This window comes from Tachypleus tridentatus, chromosome 4 (genome assembly GCF_004210375.1).
Source record: "Tachypleus tridentatus isolate NWPU-2018 chromosome 4, ASM421037v1, whole genome shotgun sequence".
NCBI classification, from domain to species: domain Eukaryota; kingdom Metazoa; phylum Arthropoda; class Merostomata; order Xiphosura; family Limulidae; genus Tachypleus; species Tachypleus tridentatus.
Window position 1 is genome coordinate 4621377 of NC_134828.1, and position 19690 is coordinate 4641066.

Here is a 19690-nt window from a genome sequence, read left to right on the forward strand (position 1 = left end):
AAAACAGGAAACATTTATTAAATGTTTGGGAATTCTCACAATTTCATCATCAGTAACGTGGGATAGAAAACAAGCAAACAATATTTGTAATTACAACAGAAGAATTACAACACACAAGAATAAACAATTTTAATATGTAATTATAAGTTGAGGAAACGAAAATGTGGCACAACTGAAATAGTCAAATGAAATGGAGGTTAAATATAGTGAATACTGTGTAATATTTAATGATGAAGCAGAGTTTTTATGTACAACGTTTCTTTACCTTTAGGTCACGTAGCGGCCTTTGCTAACCTACAAAACATAGGTTTTTCTGTAGGATTTCTGCATCAATAGAGTTCTCAAGTGAAAGTACAAAAACATTGTTGAGGGTTCACTTTTAAGTTTTATTTAACCATCTCATAAGTGTAGATACCAGAAGAAGTTATGTTGAAAAGTTATATTTAGTCTATTGTCAAATGGGGTATTCTGACTTTCAATATGATGTACAGCCAATAAAATCACTTTTAGCAGCGACTTGTTGCTGTTTCCCAACAGCTTTTGATGTGGTAATTAATCAACACAGGCAGGACCCACAGTTTTTATCAACAAACTCCTACTAACGTCACGCGCTTCCTGGCGCTAACATCGTAAGGTTTCAGTTTTGACGTCTTTTCAATGTCAGAGTAAGAAGTATTACTTTTAATTGTCTCACTAGCACGAGGGTTGATTACATTTGACACAATATTTGAAATGTTAGACCCTCTTCCAGCAGAATGGTTCTGTTTTAATTCAAATAAGTATTCTCGTCAGTATTAAATCTCTACAGGATAGTACTAGTTTAGTGGAGTTCTTTACTGGTATACAGATATTTCCTTAAATCTCTACAGGATAGTTCTAGTTTAGTGGAGTTCTTTACTGGTATACAAATATTTCCTTAAATCTCTACAGGATAGTACTAGTTTAATGGAGTTCTTTACTGGTATACAGATATTTCCTTAAATCTCTACAGGATAGTACTAGTTTAGTGGAGTTCTTTACTGGTATACAAATATTTCCTTAAATCTCTACAGGATAGTACTAGTTTAGTGGAGTTCTTTATTGGTATACAGATATTTCCTTAAATCTCTACAGGATAGTACTAGTTTAGTGGAGTTCTTTACTGGTATACAGATATTTCCTTAAATCTCTACAGGATAGTACTAGTTTAGTGGAGTTCTTTACTGGTATACAGATATTTCCTTAAATCTCTACAGGATAGTACTAGTTTAGTGGAGTTCTTTACTGGTATACAGATATTTCCTTAAATCTCTACAGGATAGTACTAGTTTAGTGGAGTTCTTTACTGGTATACAGATATTTCCTTAAATCTCTACAGGATAGTACTAGTTTAGTGGAGTTCTTTACTGGTATACAGATATTTCCTTAAATATCTACAGGATAGTACTAGTTTAGTGGAGTTCTTTACTGGTATACAGATATTTCCTTAAATCTCTACAGGATAATACTAGTTTAGTGGAGTTCTTTACTGGTATACAGATATTTCCTTAAATCTCTACAGGATAGTACTAGTTTAGTGGAGTTCTTTACTGGTATACAGATACTTCCTAATGTTTACGAAGTGTATGTATTGGTTACAAATCTGGGGTTTGAGGCTGAGTGTAACCATGTAGTTGGATTATACGGACTGTGAACCTGATGGTTAATGATTCACCGTACAAACAAACATGTTCACACTTTACGCCCATGAGTGCACTATACAAGTGTCGGTCCAATCCAAATATTTTGTCAAACAAAATTACAGTAACCTAAGATTTGGTGGCGAGTGCTGCTTTCTCTCCTGTCTATCAGGTCAAAAATTAAAGAGTGCTATACGTAGGTAACCCTTTTTGTAACCTTGCATGAAAATACGAGACAAAATGTAGTTCGCAAACTGTGTTTCATAAAGTTTGAAGCAAAACATTTTACTCTTAAATATACAGAAGTGACAAGTATTGTTACTGATATCTAAAGAATTACCCTAATTTGGTTCAAATTTATTAAGTTTCAATCTCCTCAGTGTGGGTTTCTTAAAGAGTTAAGAATGAAGTCTCCATGAGAAATCTCAGACTAATTTAAATTTCGGTAATAAATATAATACCCCGGCAGCTGAACAGTAAATATAAGGGCTTAAGAATGCTAAATTTCAGGGTTCACTCCTGTGGAAATACAATGAGGATGGACCATTGTGAATCTCTATGCTTAAAGTAAGTAAACAATGTTATTTTATAGATTGTTCTTCTGAAGCAGACTACTACAGTTATAAATGTCTCGTTATTGTAGACATTTGGTGACGTCACTTACAGTAGACTTACAAACTTAACCCGACCTAAGAATTGGTCATCAGTTTTTAATATCTTACCAAATAGGTGTCATTTCCCCCGGTGACACTAATCCCCAGTTCATTGTTGTCTTTCTTGAGGACAATAGTTGTATCTACAAAATCCTCAATAGTGGTGACAGCTAGAAGTTGAGAAAAAAATACAAATGTTATTATTGTTGATGGAAAAATGAAAAAAAAAATAATTATACAGTTTCATAAAACTGAAACTAAAAGAAAACTGCAACAAATTTAACTATGAATAACTGTAAATTATCTAGAGTTCGAAACGTGAAGTACATACAAACTGTAAATTATCTAGAGTTCGAAACGTGAAGTACATACAAACTGTAAATTATCTAGAGTTCGAAACGTGAAGTACATACAAACTGTAAATTATCTAGAGTTTGGAACGTGAAGTACATACAAACTGTAAATTATCTAGAGTTCGAAACGTGAAGTACACCTTTTTTATTTCATTACTTTGACTTTCAAAACATGTTAGCGAAACACTGTAGTATCAATCTTTTATTAGAGATTTAATTTCCTATTATTGTAATAAACATGGACGTTTTTAAATAACAGGATATTTAATACTTTTATGTGAGATAACCTTGAGGTTTTATTTATCCCCATACATGTGGTGTTGATCAGAACTTTTAAAATATCTTGAATCAGACTAAACATGCGGCAAAGTACGAAAACACTTGAAACTATCACTATCACAAATATACTAAGTACCCTTACCATTTATGATGCGAGGTTACTTTCATAACTATAGTTAAGGTTTCTGGTTATTATTGCTATTTGTAAGTTACACACTTTAATGACTGTTACCAAAGCCTTAAAACTCTCTTAACAATAGTTATCGTTTATTCCTTACTATGTGATATTTAAATATTTATCTCAAAATTTTCTTCACGCACCACAATGACCCACAATACTGGAACCACATCAGGTCCTCTAAAACTTGATTCGTGGACTGTATTATTAAACATTGCATACTAAACAAAACTCTATTTAAGGAATAATGTATTCATCAAGAAACACATTTTCAGCCTGACTTACGTGGCCATCATCTGAAAAATCACAGGAGTTACTGGTCTACAGTGTTTTTCAAAGCAAAAACTATTTAAATGGCAAAACTGTAATTTGATAACCCCCAAACTAAATTCGTTCTAGTATTTATTGCAACTATAAAACTTATACAAGCCAAGTAATATTGACAATAAAAACTTACTGAATTCTAGTTTTACATAATATGAAGTTTCATAAAGCAACTTTGTTCTTCAGTTATACAGAACAGACTTCATTACAGAATGAAACGCAGAATCTTTTGTTCCACATTACTTAATACTTCGACTGACCATGTATCACTTCTCTCAAGCCAACACCATTTGCCACTGATGGCTTCTTCCAAATGTGATCGAACTTCCACGTTTCTAACCTAACGAGTCTTTTTCTGTCCATTAGCTCTTAGGGAACGAAACTGTAGTTCTAACAAACACGAATTTTGTTGCTCAAAATGTTGGTGCTTACACTCTTATCGTTGTAATTTTACAAAAAATGAAGCATTACGGCTGTTATTCACGTAAAAGCGTGAATTTATAAAACAAAGAAAATCGTAATTAGAATGTAAAATAAAAGAAAACCTGTTAAAACAGTAGTTTAAATTAAGGTAATGTAATGATAACTAGAAAATCTTATGAACTTACTTTCAGAAGACATTGGTATTTCAAAATACATACATTCATAATTAAGCTTACATGTATGAAGTACGGCTTTTAAAATTATAGTTTTAATAGTACATACTTCTAACATGTGATTGAAATCACTTTATCTGACAATGGACGAGAACTTTAAAAGTGTGAAATCACATTTATTTTCAGAGTTAACATTTGTTTCTGTGACCACCTACCTCTTCCTAAGCCTAACTATCGATAACTTATTGCACCCTTGTAGATCTTCACTTTTCTCTTTAGAACGCCCTCCAGTGGTTTAACGGTAATTTTGCAGAATTTCCATACTAAAAAAGTCGGATTTTGATACCTATGTTGGGCATATTATGGATATCCCATTGCGTAGTCTTGTGCTTAAAAATAATCAAACCTAATCTCCAGAGAATTTTTTCTCACGTCTCTGTGAAACCAGTTTCTAGCTCTTCAATATTTTTTATACGTTATCTAAATTTTCTGATAAACTTACTGGATTCGTTACCAAAGGTCAAACAGAGTGTAACCTCTCCAATGGTTTTATTACTTCCTACAAGGCCAGCAAACTTTGCATTAAAGTTTTGACTTTGGCAATTACACCCTTGTGCAAATTAATTGAAACAAGACAGAAAATTACGATTTTTCAATTTTTTGCGTTTTATTTCTGAGAATCCAAAAATTACTCACAAATTAATACATGATATGATAGCCTTTATTTTTCAGAAGATCATTACTCCGCTTTGTCATTGAATCCACGAGTTGACTGTAATCTTTACTAATTTTTGGATCGCAGTACCACACCTCAATTATGGCCTCAATTAGCTTATCTTTCGTAGTACAGTCTTTTGCCCGAAGTCTTTCTTTACAAATCGCTCAAAGATTTTCAATAGGATTTAAGTCCGGAGAGTTTCCAAGCCAATCCAGCACCTTTATTCGCGTTTTAGTCATAAAATTCTTCACAAGTTTCGATGTGTGGCACGGAGCCAGATCTTGCTGAAAAATGCCAGATCCATCTGGAAATCTCTTTTTCAATTCTGGAACGACTCTTCTCTGCAAAACTTCGATGTACTGTGGTCCTCGCCTCATACCTTCTACGACATGTAAGCCTCCGACGCAATAGTAGCTGAAAAAGCCCCAAAACATCTTCTTCAAGGGATGTTTTACGAACTGATTGATGTGATATTCCCGAAGTTTCTCACCTGGAGATCTGCGAACATGCAGACTTCTTTGACCCTGTACGAAGAAATGAGTCTACTCACTGAATAACACCTTCCTCCATTGTTCTTGCGTCCATTTCTTGTATTTCAGACTCCATTCATACCGTTTTTTCTTCATTGAGTTGGTAAGAAGTTGTTTAATAACTGATAAACTTACTTCTTATACAAAAGTATAAATTTCATCATATATCCCAAAAATAAATCGACTGTACTGCAAAACCCAGCTAATAACGCAGTTTGTGTGAAAAAATTAGTATTGAAGGAAATCAGCGAGGCTACAAAGGCCGCCATGTTAAAAATATATACAAATATATAGTTATGCAATCTGTCTCTATATATGTACATACAAATATATAGTTATGCAATCTGTCTCTATATATGTACATACAAATATATAGTTATGCAATCTGTCTCTCTCTACATATACATACAAATATATGGTTATGCAATCTGTCTGTATATATATACATACAAATATATAGTTATGCCATCTGTCTCTATATATATACATACAAATATATAGTTATGCAATCTGTCTCTATATATATACATACAAATATATATTTGTCTCTATATATGTACTGTTACCTAGGTGAATCAGTTGTTGTTTGTTAAGCACAAAGCTGTACAATGGGCGATCTGTGTTATGCCAACAACTGGTATCAAAACCCGGTTCCTAGCGTTGTATGTTCTTAAACATACCGCTGTGCTATTGTGGGGACTAGTGAATGAGATCTGATGTGTACCAGATAAGAGAGAGGGAAACTGTTTTTTAATAACTAAAACTCATTAAAAACTTCCATATTTAGGTAAACTCTCCCTAAATTACTAGTTCAGATGTAAACAACTGTTACATTTCTTGAGAAGTTGGTTGGCTGATTGTGTGGTGGTTATGGTTAACAACAGTTTGAGGTTTCGTGGTGTTCACCTCTTTGTTCACATCACTTTCATTTGTTGTTACTTTACTTTAAGCTCTAGATGTCAGGTATTTCTATTAGCGTGACTTTCTGAGTGAGACAAGAATTTATCACAAGCAGTACAATTAGCCAAACGATACACTTAGTAATAACGCGCGAAGTCAATAAAGTTTCTTTGTTTTTGAATTTTGCGCAAAGCTACACGAGGGCAACCTGCGTTAGCCGTCCCGAATTTAGCAGTGTAAAACTAGAGGGTAGGCAGCTAGTCATCACCACCCACCGCAACTCTTGGACTACTCTTTTACCAACGAATAGTGGGATTGATCGTCACGTTATAACATCATTTTGAGTGAAAGAGCGAGCATGTTTAGTACGACGAGGATTTGAACCTGTGGCCCTCATACAAGTCGAGCGCCCTAACCATCTGGCTATGACGGTCACAAGTCAATAAAGACAAATAAATGTTGTTGTGTTTTTAATCTATAATTGGATATCAACCCTTGTTATGTTTAGAAGCCAATACGGGAAACAAATACAAGTTTGTCGCTATTATCAGAAATAATTACCAAGTGGTTTATAATTCAGTTTTCAGTTGGTAATATGTTGCTTTAACAGGACAGTAAATGGAACTGGAGTGTTTTTGATAAAATTACATTTCAAAGTCACCAATGATTTCACATTATTCATACTGTATCGTACTATTATTACATGTAACTATCGAGAACAAATAACAGGGGTAAGCCAGCCACTAGGATTCTTGGTTGGTGGTTGTATTGGTCTCTATGATGAAAGTAATTTGTGATTTTCGGTTGATTTTTATAAAGTACCTTGATTAAATAACACATAACCTTATGAAGTAGCATTTAACCCTAAAATAACAGCTTGACCGACCACTTTACAGCTGTATTACTTTTGTGGTGTTTAATATAACACATGACCTTATGAAGTAGCATTTAACTCTAAAATAACAGCTTGACCGACCACTTTACAGCTGTATTACTTTTGTGGTGTTTAATATAACACATGACCTTATGAAGTAGCATTTCACTCTAAGATAACAGCTTGACCGACCACTTTACAGCTGTATTACTTTTGTGGTGTTTAATATAACACATGACCTTATGAAGTAGCATTTAACTCTAAAATAACAGCTTGACCGACCACTTTACAGCTGTATTACTTTTGTGGTGTTTACTATAACACATGACCTTACGAAGTAGTACTTAACACTAAAATAACAGCTTGACCGACCACTTTACAGCTGTATTACTTTTGTGGTGTTTACTATAACACATAACCTTACGAAGTAGTACTTAACACTAAAATAACAGCTTTATTTTACAGATACATTACTTCACCAAGCTGTATGTGACATGGATTAACGTTTTTTGATGAATCGTTTTAATATATAGATATTTCGTAAAAGGAATTGTTGATTTTCTAGGTGAACAGCACAAAGAACCAATTATAACAGTGTGACAGACTCTCACAGTTATTTACGTTGTTTTCACCCAATTACATAGTAGTCCAGTTATACATAACAACAGTTACAAAATAAAATACAGATGTAGAAAAATGTCCGGAGTCTCACGGTTTCTTGTAAAATACATGATTTTACGATATTTTAAGAATGGTCACCTCCTTTGTCATTCAATAATAAGTCGGCTGCAGTTTTCTGTTAACCAAAGCTATCAGTCTTAGTTTATCATTAGTATATGTGGACTAATTGAATATATTTTAACGGTTTGCGATTCTCATGTGTATTAGGAGGAAATTCTATTGTATGTTTGTGTGTGTGTGAGTTTTCTTCTTCGTGCAATTCGATTGGTAACTACGTGATACATTGCTTATACACTGACCAGTGAAGTGACTGTGGTCAGTTTTTTTTTTCAGAACTTAACTGTGATAGCTTCTTGAGGTGTTTCGAAGTTAGTTAATTAAGATATGATAAAATATAATTTTAAAAAATACAATGTGCTCTTTAAAACAAAGTATGGACAGCTCATTACGAAAAAATGCTGTATGAACAAATGTTTAAAGGAATGGAAACAAAACTGACCTGTTATTAAATAAACAATCACACACACAGTACCGGATTGATGTATAAGGCACATAGGTTCAAATCTAGAGTCACACTAAGCCTTATTCCTGTCCTTCACACACATATCAAAATGAAATCTAATTTTGATTAAAAGAAAAACATGGATACGGCTTCTAGATGTATAACTGAGAATGTTTTCTCTGCTTAACGTGAACAACAGATAAAGAAAGCACTTGTCTGCAGAAAATGTGGATATGTTAAATCAGTAAACAGAGAAAGCAAAAATAGGCTTGGCTTTTGTTATGACAGCGTGAAGAAAAATATTTTGATCTAAACAGTGGAAGGACAAGAACCTAACCCTTTGACTTCAGAATACTCAAGTCCTTTACAATAAACGTGGGTCAGAAGTAATGAATTATAAACTACCAGAAGAATAACCTGTTTGTTGAATCCAAGGTTAACAACTTTACATACGGAATAAAAATGAACCTCAAATACATTAAGGAAAGTTAATAAACTTCGGTTAATCTACTTCAGTATTAAAAGTTTGGTATTTAGATTTTATTTAATGATTGAATACTAACTACGACTGGTTGGTTTTGAATTTCGCCACAACAGGGCTATCTGCGCCAGCCGTCCCTAATTTAGCAGTGTAAGACTAGAGGGAAGGCAGTTAGTCATTACTTCCCACCGCCAACTCTTGGGCTACTTTTTTACCATCGAATAATGGGATTGACCGTCACATTATAACGTCCTCACGACTGAAAGGGCGACCATGTTTGGTGTGACGCGGATTCGAACCCGTGACCCTCGGATTACGAGTCGAGTGTCTTAACTACCTGGCCATTAACTACGATAAAATTTCAATTCATTCTCGAGGTGACGTTTTCCTTTTGCTGACTGTGAGTGACCGAGTGGTTTGAGTATCGGAATTTGAATTGAAGGATCCAATGTTTCTGTCCCGTTGCGCAAGATCGGGCTTCGTACTTTGGAGTCGTGAATGATTTTTAAAAAGCGACAGTTTTGTTTGAATGGTTGTTGTTAAGCAAAGCAGCTAAATAATATGCTATCTGTGCTACGACAACTATGTGTATCGAAACCAAATTTTTGAGTTATAAGATTTTGGGATTACTACTGGGGTGGGAGGGGCTGTTAAATCACATTATTTTATTTAAACTTGATGGGTGATGTTCACTCGCTGCCGCCTTCTTTCAACCTTATTTTAGAAACAGTGTTCAGGTTTGTGCGACTATTCAAGACACCAATAATTCAAGTTGCTCCTACCCAGGTCGTGAAGATTTTATAAAACACAATGAGAAGGCGCTGATTTACAATCATATAAGAATATAGTTAGACGGTTAAACCTAATTGAATGTTTTATAATTAGAACGTGTATGAATGTAACGAGGACACCTTATAAACTTTTAGCAGGTGTAAAATACATTATTAGGCATACTTTGTTATGCCGGACTGTAGATCCGAGGTTCTGTGGTTCGAGTCACGTTACCGCCAAAGAAATTTGTGCTCTGACCTTTGGGCCCGTGGATCCGTTATAAGAATGACATTCAAATCACAATAATCGATTAGAGTAGCTCACAGATGGGCGGTGTGTGATACTGACTACCTTCCCTGAAGTCTGTCTCCGTATTAAGGATGGCCAGAGTAGATAGTGCTGGAGTGACTCAGAATATTATTTTTACACAGTTGCTCTATATGAATGACTTACACAGGTTTACTTCTTATGCGCCTCAGTAAATTTTCCATCGTATTATTTAAACATTACGGTATCAGACAGCACATTTTTACAATGTTTTACACACATAGAAAAGAAATGACTTAATTAAAGTTCTTCAAGTGTGTATTAATAGATAAGTAAGAACGAACCAACTTCCTAATGTACAGTAATGGACACTTGTTTTCCTAATTAACATTACTGTTTAAAGTACTTGTAAGGTCAAATAATCCAGAAAAGAAAAACTGTCGCCACTGATAAGGACTCGTGGGTTTTGCTGCAGTGAAAGCACGTTGCTTGTCGCATCGATTCTGAACATCCGTCAATTCTCGTTTACGTTAGAGTGTTTCTGTTAACAAAAGTATTGTCATTACGTGCCACGTTTTAGGTTCTACAACGTGTCAATAGGAACGTCTACTTGTCCTCTACTCATAACTTTATACCTACCCACTGAAGTTAGAGGACAAAAAGCACTTTATTCCTCAATGTATATGTACAATCAACTTCTTTTAAATATATGAAACATATAATTTATTCAGATTTTTTTCGATTTACTAAAATTACTCTTTCGTTTTATTAAGTTTATTCTAAATGTAAGTCATCCTTATTTTTAATAATGCTTTGTTTGTTTGTTTTGGAATTTCGCACAAAGCAACTCGAGGGCTATCTGTGCTAGCCGTCCCTAATTTAGCAGTGTAAGACTAGAGAGCTAGTCATCACCACCCACCACCAACTCTTAGGCTATTCTTTTACCAACGAATAATGGGATTGACCGTCACATTATAACGCCCCCACGGCTGGGAGGGTGAGCATGTTTTGGCGCGACTCGGGCGCGAACCCGCGACCCTCAGATTACGAAGCGCACGCCTTAACGCGCTAGGCCATGCCAGGCCCTGTAATAATGCAACATTATCTTACAAGACAGTTGTATGTCATTATACACATGATTATTAAAAACTGTTTAATTAAAAAAACCCGAAGAGTTATACAGAAACTAGAGGGAAAGTTTAAAAGTGTTTAATTTCAGCTACAAATCCCTATTTTCACTCAAACCTTTAATTTGTTTATTTTTGTCACGTATTTTCATTTTAAGCTGTTTAACTTCTTTCTGTAATTTGATGAAAATCTTTATTCCACTTCTTAATATTAATTAATTTGATAATCGTTTTATATACACATATATCCATGATGGACATAAACCTGTCTAATGGCAAGTGTACTTTTAGATTGGTTCATCACGGATATAAATCTGTCTGATGGCAAGAGTACTATTTAGATTGGTTCATCACAGATATAAACCTGTCTAATGACAAGTGTACTATTTCTATTGGTTCATTACAGATATAAACCAGTCTAATGGCAAGTGTACTATTTAGATTGGTTCATGGAGACTGGATGTAATTGATATCTCATGCACCAACAGTGTGTTGTATCGTGATACACATACCAAATGTTATATATATGATTTTAAAATATCCATAGCTACTATAGTTATATATTTAATGTAAATATAAGACAATGTGTTGTAATAAGATATATAGTTTTAATATTTCTTATCCATGTTATATTTCTTCATCCGATTCTCAGATAGTCATACCCAGACAGGTCACAGTTCAGATGTCCTTTTAACGTGACACAAGGTTCAAAATGTGTTAATTAATATTTATGAATTGAATTAATAAATATTTACCTCCTTTGTTTGGGTTGTGTCACTTTATACACTTTATCTGAAACTAAATATTCTTGAAATAAAATATACATATATAAAATGCATGTCTCACTTTCCTTCAGAATCGCTGTTATTTTTACCATTGTCACTTCTTCAAGCATGGTTACTCCATCTGCAGTCACGTAATGTTGGCTACAATTCGACACTTACCATCAGCCACCACCGTGACTGCCGATCCGATGTTCGAAACTGAGCTTAGTGCTATGTACGGTTTAACAAATTCTGTCGTGGGAGACAACTTAGACGTTTCTATAATATGGCCGAAATCAATTGTGCATTGGTAAAAAATAACTGTGATCTTCAGTGTCGTAAATAGGAGGAACAATACACAAACAAATGATACACGAGTTGTAATAATCACAATGCTACATGTGTCAGTGCTGACATATAAACATTAAATTACATCCACGGCTTGAAAACAGCTATATAGATGTAATAAATTATGAGGCTCCACACAAAGTACAGACTACATTAAAAATGTTTGTTTTGAATTTCGGGCAAAGCTACACGAGGGCTGTCTGTGCTAGCCGTCCCTAATTTAGCAGTATAAGATTAGAGAAAATGCAGCTAATCATCATCACCCACCGCCAACTGTTGGGCTACTTTTTCACCAACGAATAGTGAGATTGACCTTTGCATATAACGTCCCCAGGGCTGAAAGGATGAGCAGGTTTAGTATGACGGTTATTCGAATCCGCGATCCTCAAATAGCGAGTCGAGCGCCCTAACTACATGGTCATGTCGAGCTCACATTATAATGACTGGGTGTCAACCGTTATTCTGTGTAGGTGTAATTTGATACGTAATCAGATAAAGTTAAAAAGTACCTTACGCAATTTGTAATGATGCGTTTAGTAATACTGTCCAGGTTTTGTTACAATACTCACAGCCAGTTTTGCCATAGGCTGGCGGAACAATATTAAATAACAAAGAACAAATGTAGCGATTCCTATTATAAACCACAAACGTGGTTCATGCAACTTATGATTATTACATATTTTTCAACTCAAGTTAGCAACAACATTAAAAAAGAAGAACAAAAAACTATAAATAAACCATCAGCATATTTTCTTTCTATATAAAATGACTAAAAATGTAATAGCTAGTCCAGTAATTTGTTAAATTACTTTCTGAGTACTTTTAAATTATTGTCGCGTGTGTTATGTAATAGATTATGTTTAAAACACTTTCAGTGACCCAAGCCTTGCAGTCGAGCTCAGAAAAGTCGAAACTGCACTCCACAGCTGAAGACACTGTAAATCATAGAATGCATTAGGGCTCTAAGCAAAACTTTTGCAAATAAAGAAATATGATTTAACTAATTTTTATCATACTCAAAATCACGCTTGGCATATTGCGATTAGGTTCGTTTAAAGAATGACATTCAATTCATTTAGCGTGTGTGTGAGGGAACAGTACTACTGGTCAGTAGTTTAAAATTATTTGTTGTTTTTAGTAAGCACAAACCTACACAATGGGTTGTGTTGTACCCACAACTGGTATCAAAACCCGGTTCCTAACGTTGTGAGTTTTCAAACATACCGCTGTTCTATTGTGGGAAATAGTGAATCAGATCTGAGGTGTACCAGATAAGATAGAGGGAAACTGTTTTTTAATGACTAAAACTCGTTAAAAACTCTCCATAAATTACTAGTTCAGATGTAAACAACTTTTATGTTTTTTGAGAAGTTGGTTGGTTCGCCTATTTCTTAGATTGATCATTGTGTAGTGGTTATCCGCTGAACTACTGGGGACTTTTAAAATTGAAAACAGCGGCCTGTAGCTTTACTTTTTAATAACTTTGTATTCATACAAAATATAGAAAATCAGTGTAATATGAGAAATAATATATAATATAATAACATTTGTTTTTGTTTAATAAAAATACATAAAACACTTTCGCTAATAGTAATTTACGTCATTGGTTGCCAATCATTAGAGAAAACAAAAACATTCGTTTAACCGCTTCTCATAATGTTACATTTTTCTCACAATACATTTTTTCGTTTTATTTCTTAAACAAGTTTTTTGATGAACATTTCTCTTACTAAAAGAAAACTATGAAAATATTATATTGGACTTAGGTATAATTCTCTCTAACAATAACATATAATCACGCCCCATATAGCCGGGTGTTTAATGCGCTCGACTCGTGATCCGAGTTTCGTGGGTCCGAATCTCCATCACCTAATATATGCTCGCCCTTTCAACCGTGGAGGCATTATAATTTAACGGTCAATCTCATTTTCGTCGGTAAAAGAATAGCCCAAAAGTTGGCGGTGGGTAGTGATGAGTAGTTTTACACTGCTGAATTAGATGTGGATCTTTTAGATATCCGTTGCGCAAAACTAAAAAAACAAACAAATATATATAATTTTTCTTTTAGAAAAATTAAACTTCGGAACTAGGATAATAAATGTCTTATTTTATTAACCTAATACTCACAATTCATTTTCCTCTTTGAAAAGTTAAAGACAGTTCAGTGTTTTCAGTAACGCAGGTAGATGTTGAAACACGCGATCATAACACATGCGGATAAACTGTGGTATTTTTAACACAAATACAAAAATAGTGTTATAAAACAAAAATAGTGTTATAAAACTGGAAGGTTCCATGAGTTTAAAATAATAAAAGGATTTAAGCAGATAAAATTAATATTAAAAATCGGTAGATTTCACGAGCAAAATTAACACAATTTTCAATTATTTATAAAGTAATAATAATAATATTACACTTTGTTTAGTTGTCTTTAAGCACAAACTTTTACAATAAATTATCTGTGTTGTACTTACCACAAATAGTGAAGCCCAGTGCATTACAGTATTACAAAGCTGGATAATTATAGTAATTAAAATTAATATTATAAAACTAGAGCACAGCAGTAACTAAAATTAATGTTACAAAACTGTAGGACAACAGTAACTAAAATTAACATTAGAAAACTGGATAATTTTAGTAATAAAAAGTAATATTATAAAACTGTAGGATTACAGTAACTAAAATTAATTTTACAAAACTGGATAATTGTAGTAATTAAAATTAATGTTTGGTTGATAGAACTGAAGATAAGGAAATGTAAACAATTATCTCACAGCAGATAATTAACAAGATATTACTAACTATAGTTTTACAACTTTTCATATTTGAATGATTACGTAGTTTTATGTGGTTGTAATATGCACTTAGTCATAAAAATGGTCCGTTTTAATTTCGTTAGAGATGTTTGATTGTTTGTCCATCGAAAAGTCTTAACTGGTTAACAACTATCGTGTAAAATTATTTAATGACGTAGCTAGTTGAAAAGGACTTGTCTTTATCTATTATATAAAATCACATGTAATTTAACCCAGTGGTAATATTCTTGATGACTCCATCAACGCCCGAACTCCTACTTATCAAATTTCGCACCGTCTAATCAGAACTCTAGGCATAACCTAGTTTGCACAAACCTTTTTGTTTCCGGATGTTTGTTTGTAAAATGGAGGAACGTTGTTCAAGCCATAACATTTACTGAACAGAAAACAATATTTGTGTAAAATGTAAATATTTATTCAAGCTCACTACATTCTCCATTTAACCATTTATGGAAAAATTTTCAAACGAGGCGCCAGTTCATGGCGAGGCCTAACGTTTCCGGTTTCACGAATTTTATAGTACACTGCATTCAGGCAGCAAAATTCAGACCGTATGATACCAGAGATCTGATAAAATTCTTGGACATGACATCGATAAGGAAGAGTAAGAGAAAATATAAAGGAACCTCATTACTAAACACGCTAATTACCGTTCTCATGTATACAAATTAACAATAGTTCAGGAGGGAAGAATTGGACGTTCCCAGATCAATGGAAAGGATCTAGACACAACGAATGGATCACTCAGATTACATCCAACTGTGGAAGTGCTGTCTTTATTTGTATTTTTAAACAGAGAGTTTCAGTTGGCTCAGGTAAGCCATATAAGCTTGCAAACATCTGAAAGATGGCTTTAATTAGAACAAAATAAATAATAAAACTGTCTACATCAGAGATTCCCATTGTTTAAATCTATTCATGTAGCAGCTAAGATAATACATTTTGTAGCTTTGCAAATACCTACAAGAAAACATTGAAAACTGACGTCTCTCGTATCAGCTGATGAGCTTTGGTAATGACGTATATAGTGTGGTTAACATAATATTACACACTAAGTGGAGTACCCGTCCCCAGGACAGAAGTTACGTAAATTATGAAAGATTATCTCAGGACATGAAAAGATATTTCCTGTATATGCAATTCTTGAAAACAAAAAGCACACAAAAAAGAGCAAAACACAAAATGTGAAACCGTTAATATGCATGTATCTGTCCATAGACTTTATGAATTAGTTTTGATGACAGTACAAACAGCACTATAATATTTATATAGATTCATACAATTACTATTGAAGCTCCAGGCATAAGAAGGTAACTTTGCTGGTTCGTATAATAACAGCCACAGTTTGCTTGTTCCTATAATAATAAACACACAGTTTTCTGGTTCGTATAATAACAACCAGACATTTTATTGGTTGGTATAATAAGAGCCAGACATTTTATTGGTTCGTATAATAACAACCACACAGTTTGCTGGTTCGTATAATAACAATCACACAGATTATTGGTTCGTATAATAACATAACACATGTGATGACCACTAATTACATCTAATTACAGATGTGGAAAGCGTAATAACTGTTAAGACGGTTTTGGTTAACACTTTGTGGTTTACTGGAGGTAAACACCTTACAGTTTATGAAGGTCATACCCTCTTTATTTATATAAGTTGTACTGGTTTACATAAACGTGAAGGTTCGTGTAGAGGGACACAAACTTATAAAATAAGGTTTGAACTACGTCAAGTTAGCTAGAGTATTACATATATATAATGAAGATAAGGTTTCTTGATGACGAGAAACTCATTTATCTCAAAACGGAAGAAGTCCCAACAACTGAAGCCTGCAAGATAGCTTTAGAACTTTATATCCAAGACCCAACCCCAGCAACCAATTAGCAACCTTTATAGAATTCACTACCACCAAAACTAACTTTATGTTCAATAACCAAAACTACTTATAAATAAATGGCCTAAGTATGGGGAATCCCGTGTCACCAGTTCTAGCCACAAGCGATTAGTTCATCCTTACACCCACCACTATACTGGTACAGATATGTTGATTATACAATTACTGGATTCACATCTACAGAACACACACTTAGTTTTTCAGTCACAATAACTCGATACACTTCAACATTAAGTTCACCTGTGAACAGGAAAAAACTAAACAAATAGCATTTAACCTCAAGATCGCTAGAACTGATACACAATTCAAAACAGAAATTCACAGAAAAATCACCCACACTGGATTATGCATTCCCTGGGACTCAGCACATGAAACAAATAAAAAACTCAACATATTAAGAAACTTAATAAACACAGCAACAAAACTATGTTCACCTGATAAAATTAACAATGAAATCAACAAAATAAAACAACACTTCATCAACAACAACAAATTTCATCAAAAAAACATTGAAAACATTATACACACACACCTAGACCAACAATAAATCACAAGATACAACAAACTACAAAACCTTATGCTGCTGTATACCACATGATCCTGACATCAGTGAAAAAATAACCAATATTTGATTAAAAACTTATAACAAAATATAACATTCCAGTAAACACTAAATTTATTCAAAAACCAGGCACAAAACTGAGGTCTATACTATGTAAAAACTACACTGACAAACACCACACCAACATTATTTATAAAATACAATGTGATAACTGCCACGACTTCTATATTGGAGAAACAAGTAGAAAAATAGAAACCAGATTCAAAGAACACAAAAATCACACACGTTTCTGAACACTGCAAATCAAATAATCACAACATAACCATAGAAAACGCCCAGATATTAAGTAGGGAAACAGATATAAACAAACACAAAATTAAAGAAGCCTTACTTATACCGCAACTAAAACCAAATTTAAACCAATATAAAGGAACACCTTTACACCTATACTAATTAACAACCTAACATCCACCTGCAACACCTCTTACAATCATGTACCGTTTATACTCTCGTCCTCGGTAACGGTGAGTTGCAAACTCTCTCTTTGTTAACCTTTGTTAACGTTGTTCTCTGTTTTTAATAAAAGTATTAATACCTATACCAGCCGTTCTGAGATACTCAAAGATAAGGTTTGAACTACGTTACTATTATACTATAGAAATTGAATCTGTAGAAAAAGACGTGTCTCTTAAGTCAGTACAAGTTTGACGATTATTATTGGTCGATATACGTTATTAGTACACATATGTATATATAGAGAGAGGCGGTGAGTCCTTAATCTAAAACAAACATCACATTATATCACTTCTAAGCTAGTTTACAGTCAAGAGGGACAATATGGTAAGCATGTTTGCCCGTTAGTAGTAGGCCTGAGGGAACATACCGATAAAATTCGAGAAATCCTGCAGTGAACAAAGCAAGACAGCTGATCACGCAACTTTCATTTAGACAATAGCGACTTTAGTCTAGTGCATTTTTACCCACAAACCTGGGTCACTATCTAATAGATGTAGAATATTTGTTAAATAACGCAGCAGGTTGTCAAAACAAAACATAAATTTCACAATTTAAAACACATATAATACGGTCAATGACTCGAGTCAAGCTAATAGATGTTGAATAATTGTTAAATAATGCAGCAGGTTGTCAAAACAAAACGTAAATTTCACAATTTAAAACACATATAATACGGTCAATGACTCGAGTCAAGCCTTATGTGATCCAGGAAGTTTGATCCATTTGCGGTATTTGTATGAGAAAGCGGCCCGAATATTGTGACGTCCACATAATCCAATCACCCGCATATTCGAAACTGAAAGTGCAACATGAACACTGCTCAGACTGCATGAGAATCATCTCGTCTTCAAGCCATCATTTGAGTACCAAAAAGCTCCGTTATGTAACACAATTTGATAGTAACTTCGATACTTATACCAAGGAACTCTGTTATGTAACACAATTTAAATAGCAACTTCGATACTCATACAAAGGAGCTCAGTTATGTAACACAATTTGATAGTCACTTCGATACTTATAGCAAGGAGCTCCGTAATGTAACACAATTTGATAGTAACTTCGATACTTATAGCAAGGAGCTCCGTAATGTAACACAATTTGATAGTAACTTCGATACTTATACCAAGAAACTCCGTTATGTAACACAATGTCATAGTAACTTCGATACTCATACCAAGGAGCTCCGTTATGTAACACAATTTGATAGTCACTTCGATACTCATACCAAGGAGCTCCGTTATGTAACACAATTTGATAGTAACTTCGATACTCATACCAAGGAGCTCCGTTATGTAACACAATTTGATAGTCACTTCGATACTCATACCAAGGAGCTCCGTTATGTAACACAATTTGATAGTAACTTCGATACTCATACCAAGGAACTCCGTTATGTAACACAATTTGATAGTCACTTCAATACTCATACCAAGGAGCTCCGTTATGTAACACAATTTGATAGTCACTTCGATACTCATACCAAGGAGCTCCGTTATGTAACACAATTTGATAGTCACTTCGATACTCATACCAAGGAGCTCCGTTATGTAACACAATTTGATAGTCACTTCGATACTCATACAAGGAGCTCCGTTATGTAACACAATTTGATAGTCACTTCGATACTCATACCAAGGAGCTCCGTTATGTAACACAATTTGATAGTAACTTCGATACTCATACCAAGGAGCTCCGTTATGTAACACAATTTGATAGTCACTTCGATACTCATACCAAGGAGCTCCGTTATGTAACACAATTTGATAGTCACTTCGATACTCATACCAAGGAGCTCCGTTATGTAACACAATTTGATAGTCACTTCGATACTCATACCAAGGAGCTCCGTTATGTAACACAATTTGATAGTCACTTCAATACTCATA

At 34.0% G+C, this 19690-nt stretch overlaps 1 pseudogene across 1 annotated transcript in view; it reads right to left on the reverse strand.

Annotated features, from left to right (window-relative positions):
- The window catches only part of LOC143248477 (multiple PDZ domain protein-like), a 115410-nt pseudogene that overhangs the window by 85858 nt on the left and 9862 nt on the right, over positions 1-19690 (reverse strand). Inside the window, exon 3 of the transcript XR_013026998.1 lies at positions 2381-2481. The product of XR_013026998.1 is annotated as a multiple PDZ domain protein-like (transcript). The remainder of the gene's footprint in view (positions 1-2380; positions 2482-19690) is intronic.